General features: G+C 40.7%; 1 long non-coding RNA gene across 1 annotated transcript in view; it reads right to left on the reverse strand.

Annotated features, from left to right (window-relative positions):
* LOC141278463 (uncharacterized) overlaps positions 1-2,533 on the reverse strand; it is a 48,385-nt gene extending 45,852 nt beyond the window's left edge. The window contains exon 1 of the long non-coding RNA XR_012331218.1: positions 2,398-2,533. This is a non-coding gene — a long non-coding RNA (uncharacterized lncRNA). The remainder of the gene's footprint in view (positions 1-2,397) is intronic.
* Between the last annotated feature and the right edge of the window lie 3,467 nt (positions 2,534-6,000).

Genomic DNA, 6,000 nt, shown 5'->3' on the forward strand with positions numbered 1-6,000 from the left:
TATCTGACATATACAGCTCTAAATTATGCATACCATTGCAAAGAAAATAAAAAATAAATAGAAAATTATTATCTAGAAAGAATAGTAATAAGAATTTGCAAACACATCATTAGACAAATATCAGAAACTCAAAGACTAGACAATATACATTTTTAGAAACTGGCTTGAATTTTTTTGATTGATTGATCATTACTGTCAAATAAATTCACCTTTACAGATTCATCCAATTTTGGCATACGGAAAAAAAGAAGGAAGATTCATGTCATATGGCAGAGAATGGAATAATTTTCCAGACAGGCAATCGATATTTCATTTTAGACCATGAAAGCAGGTAAATCGGGCTATAAAGTATCCATTGTCAGCTACTTCAGCCAGGTGAATGGAACACATTAAGCATTATTATTGAGTGATGCTAGCTGGAATTTTTGTCTTTGACTTTTATACCATCCTCTGTCCTTCAGTGTGTTGTCTTCAGATCCAATCATACCTTTTCACTTACTGATTGCCTTGGCACCTGGGTTTATAATTCTCCTCCCTTCCACAGGTTCTGTTATAATTCTGAGCGCCTGGAAAAATGTGTGTTCAACTCAGACAAACCCTCAGAATGCTGACCTCATCTCCAGTGACTTACTTTCCTGCACAGTGCCCTTCAGGCACCCACGACCAAGTTGTAAATCTGGGACCTTAATCTTTACCTGAAACTGGCCTAGCTCTTAAATTGCAAATTCATACTCTATAGGGATTTGACCCAAAACTCTTTTTCTTTGACTGTTGCTTAATTATTTCCAATACTTTAGTCTTTCATCTCAATTTTATGCCACTTAACAAATAGTACTGAGAGCCCACTTGGTACCTTATATTGTTCTAGACACTGGATTTCTTGGAGCGAATCAGGAAGTCAAAGATGCCTGCTCTCATGGACCTGTTTGCAAAATCGTTGACGTTGCTTCAGTCTCTCGATCAACTCTACCATATCTTCCTTTTCTACACAGCTTAAGTCTCACAGTCCATCATTTCAACATCTCTGTTTTTAATATCCTTACCACTTTGCTCATTATTCTTCCATCACCTACTGGCAGAAGTCCAAGACTAGAGAACCCTGACCACCTCCCTCTAATCATATTCATCTCAGTGGCTGAATACGACTTGGAGGAAATCATGTAACTGTGCAGATAAATACCACAATAAATTCATAGTCACCACAACAGCAATGGGGCCCTCACCCCTCCCCAGAAATCCTTTCTTCTGTGTTTTCCTAGCTGTATTTCTAGATCCCCAGGTACTTATTTCAAATAAACAGCAAGGTTAATAATGTTGGCATCCAGGGCAAGCATTTCCAAATGGACCCACAAATCAAATCTATAATTCATGTTGTGACTAACAGATGATGGTGATTATTATCAGTGCAGAACATCTGGAAGCATCCTTCCCTAACTAATCAGGGCTCAGAGACTGAGGCAAATAGAAAAGGTTCTGGGCCTTGCTTGGGGTGGAGCAACTGATTCGCTTTGCCTTGGTGTTAAACATTTTGTTGGGTCTCACTTTAACTTTCAGCTTATATTCAGCAAAAATAGTTAAAGAAGGAAGCTTCCAGTATGCTTCCGTATAGCATATTCCATGCTATATGTTATGCATATAGAAAGAACAAGCATATATAACTTCCCTAAGCTGTCTGACCAGCTGCTATAGCACAAACTGATTAAGGATGCCCCCAAAACTTAGTTATTTGACATCTTTGTGCCTTCGTTTTCCATAAAATGTACATAGTAGAACCAACTTAATAGGGCTGTTGTAAGGATCGAATGGGAAAACATACTTAAAGTGTTTGAAATATGACCTGGCCCCTCATAAGCACTCAGAAAATGTTAGCTATTAGTTGCTGATCCTATTCTCATCCATAATTCTGGCTCCCTCTCTCTCCTTTCTGCCACACCAAATTTCTTTAAAATGCTGTCTGTGTAAACTCCATTTTCTTACCTCTCTGGATCTCTTCACACCACCACTCCCAACCTGTTCTTATGGAGGTCACCAATGGCCTCCTCGACCCTTCCCCTGGTTCTTATTTTGTTGACCTATTAGCATCATTTGACACTAGTGACCACTCTCTTCTTCCTGAAACAATCTTCCCTAAGCTTACATGAAGAGACACACCCCTTGATTTCCTCCTGTATTTCAGGTTACACCTTTCACCTCCTTTTTCAGGATTCTTGTCCGCCTACTTTTTCAATGTTGTTTTGCAAGGTCCTATCATAGGGTTTTTCTTTTCTCACTTTACATACTTTTCCCTGGTGTATCTAATATACTCCTATAGGATTACCATTTCTGTTCTTTAGGGTGGAGACTAAGCTACAATGAAAAGAAGAGTGGTTTAAATAATGAGGTTTATCTCTTTCTCACCTAAAAGCCAAGTTGCGCGTGGTCCAGCCTTGCTCTACGCTGTCACTCAGCAACCTAGCTTCTTTTGTCTTTTTTCTGCATCCCTGAATCATCTGCATCACCATTGTCTGCTGTTTGAAGCTGGCTTTCTGTTAAGTTCAAGGACCTGAGGGAGGCAAAAAGAAAAGAGGAAGTTCAGGGGTAGGGACTACTCTTTAAACCAACGACATGGGAGTTACATACATCACGTCTATTCATATTGTACTGGTCAGAATGTGGGCAAATGACCACATGACTCCACAGTGAGAGCTGGAAAATGTGGATTTTGGTTGGGCACATCCTTAGAGAGAAGGGGCAGATGGATTTTAGTGGGCAACAATAAGCCAATAGCTAGAAATTCTGTATCTTCAGCCCCGATCCCTTTCCTTACTTTTAGACTCAAACATCTAAATGCTTACTGGACAGTTTCACTTATCTCCCACTGACACCTGAAATTCAGTGTGTCCCAAATAGAATCTATATTTTTTTGTGTCCCGTGATCCCCATACTCCCTTCACCAAAAATGAGTCCTCTTCTTTTGTTCCCTATCACAGTAGTAGAAACACCATAGACTCCTCCCAAACAGATAATTTCACATCATTCTTCACTCTCTGCCTTCATAATGCTCGAACTTCCCTCTCTATAGAATCTATCACAATGGCCTCTTGATGCTCTATTCTAAATACCCCTCAAATCCTCAGGCCACTGCCAAGTTACTACCTTGATTAGTCTCTACCCTCCATTATTACCCCACATAAATTTACAAATGTTCTTCATTTTCTGAATCTGTTTGATTCCTCAGTTTGCACAGCAGGAATTCAGATAGAGAAGGACATTAAGTTCTCAATCTATTTGGCATAGTGATCAGCAAAGGTTTGGATAGTGGCAGATTTATATAAAAATTTATCTGAGTCTCCTTACCCCTGAATTGAGACAATATAAGCTGCACTAATGATAATGTGGGTAACAAGGGATTCCCGTATCCTCTACAGTAATATCCAAGTGATCTTCCTAAAATATAAATCTAATCTTACCACATATGTAACTTTTCAATGGCTTCCTATTGCCCTTAAAATAAAGTCCAAATTCTTTTTTTTTAATTTTTTTTAATTTTTTATTTATTTTGTTTTTGCGGTACGTGGGCCTCTCACCGTTGTGGCCTCTCCCGTTGCGGAGCACAGGTTCCGGACGCACAGGCTCAGTGGCCACGGCTCACGGGCCCAGCCGCTCCGCGGCATGTGGGATCTTCCTGGACCGGGGCATGAACCCGTGTCCCCTGCATGGGCAGGCGGACTCTCAACCACTGCACCACCAGGGAAGTCCATGTCCAAATTCTTAACATGGCTTAGAGGTCTTACATTTTCTGATTTCTACTTAATCTTGAGCTTTCTCATCCTGAACTTTTGACTCCAGACATAGGTAACGTCTTGTGGTTCCTTGCATGCACCATCTCTCCCTTGTCTTGAGGCCTTTGCACATGGCATTCCATTTGACTGGAACTCACTTCCTTAACACTGATCCTTTAGCCTGACTAACGCCTAGTCATCCCTCAGACAACAGCTGAGTTATCATGTCTTCCAGGAAGTCAGGGGACTCTTACTTGCAGATGGGATTAGGTGCCTTTTATTATTTGCCCCAACAGTACCACGTGCTTACCCACTATAACACTTATAAAACTGTGTTATAATTGCTTTTAATTATCTATTTCCCCATTAAGAATGTAAACTCTGTGATGACAGAAATTATTCTGTTTATTGTTGCATCTGCAGAGATTGCATAGAGTTTAGAATGTAGTAAATGCTCAATAAATATTTTATTAAATATTCATTTAAGACTTGGATATATGAATAGTTTGAAATGAGGCAAAAAGTACTAAAAAAGTATTTAGTGGAAATTAAGAGTTCTTGACACAATTATAATGAAGAGATTAATGTTTACTGAAGTACACTTTTATTTAGAAAAATAATCTAATAACACTTAGAGAGTAATGAGCTAGAATGAACGCTGTCAGGACAGCCATGGAAATGTCAGAGTCTGCCTGACTTTGGTCTCCTTCCCTAGCCTGAGGCGTCTCATACAGTCCACATGCACAGATCTCTTGCCTTAGCCCCTCAGTCCAGGTCTTTGAGGCTTACGAGGTGAGAGTTATGAGGAGGTGGTAGGCACAGAGCCATTAACCCATTAGCTGGTCTGACTCTTCATTCTGAGTCAAACCTCTCTTTGGGGCACTTGTTCTAGGAAACAGTACTCAGCTATGGTGGCAACCAACTGGGAAGTGTGTCACTGGTGATTACTCATACCAAAATTCCAAGGCTTATATGTGTCTTCTTTTTACATTAAAGTGGATTCACTGTCATCTCTGTTATAACATCATTCTTACCATTTTTCATTCGGATATTTTCTGGAGTGGGAAAGAAATGTTACCAACTATGCCGAAAATGACCATGATAGCTGGATATGCATGTGACAAATCACCTAGTTGTCTGGTTTTAAAAATGGAAGTGCAGTTTTCTCTTTCATATAAGTTAATGCAAATTTTATACAGAAAATACGGAACTGTCAGATATGAGTCAAACAAGAGCAAGCTAAAGTTAACACTGCCACATTAGAAGAGGGCAAAAGGAAAACTCTGTAGGCTAAGGAAAAGTCTTAGGACTGAGCAAGGCAGGGTGTTGCAGCTAAAAGAGGAGGATGGAGTCATCTTCTGAAAGCCTGTGTGTCCGAAGCATCTGCGTTTAACTCCCCCAACTAGGGAGAAGCAGCAATTTCACCAGTGGGTTCCAACAGATGTATAAAGTCCCGGTAAGTGTCTGTTACCTACAAGAAGGAATGTGGATGCTGTCATCATGCAGGTAACCGGGTATAATTATGATTTTTTTTTTTGCGGTACGCGGGCCTCTCACTGTTGTGGCCTCTCCCGTTGCGGAGCACAGGCTTCGGATGCGCGGGCTCAGCGGCCATGGCTCACGGGCCCAGCCGCTTCGCAGCATGTGGGATCTTCCCGGACCGGGGCACGAACCCGTGTCCCCTGCATCGGCAGGCGGACTCTCAACCACTGCGCCACCAGGGAAGCCCATCATGAATATTTTTGCAAGGGTATTTAGGGGCCTGACTGCCCATACTAAACTAATAAACTGCCCATACTAGACTAATAACATACTAGTCTTTTAAAATGTTATTGCTAAAACTAATCACACTGTTATATTTCAAATATAACATTTAGTCCTACATTCAACTGGTGCTATGTTGCAGCATCCAGCTTTTAATTTCAGACCTCCAGGCTTAATTATTTTTTTCTTTTTCTTTTTTTTCTTTTTACACCTTTATTGGAGCATAATTGCTTTACAATGTTGCATTAGTTTCTGTTGTATAACAAAGTGAATCAGCTATATGAATACATATATCCCCATACTCCCTCCCTATCCCACCCCTCTGGATGGTCACAAAGCACAAGTTGATCTCCCTGTGCTATGCAGCTGCTTCCCACTAGCTATCTATTTTACATTTGGTAGTGTATATATGTCAATGCTACTCTCTCACTTTGTCCCAGCTTATCCTTCCCCCTCCCCGTGTCCTCAAGCCCAT

Source organism: Tursiops truncatus, chromosome 4 (assembly GCF_011762595.2).
Source record: "Tursiops truncatus isolate mTurTru1 chromosome 4, mTurTru1.mat.Y, whole genome shotgun sequence".
Classification (NCBI taxonomy): Eukaryota; Metazoa; Chordata; class Mammalia; order Artiodactyla; family Delphinidae; genus Tursiops; species Tursiops truncatus.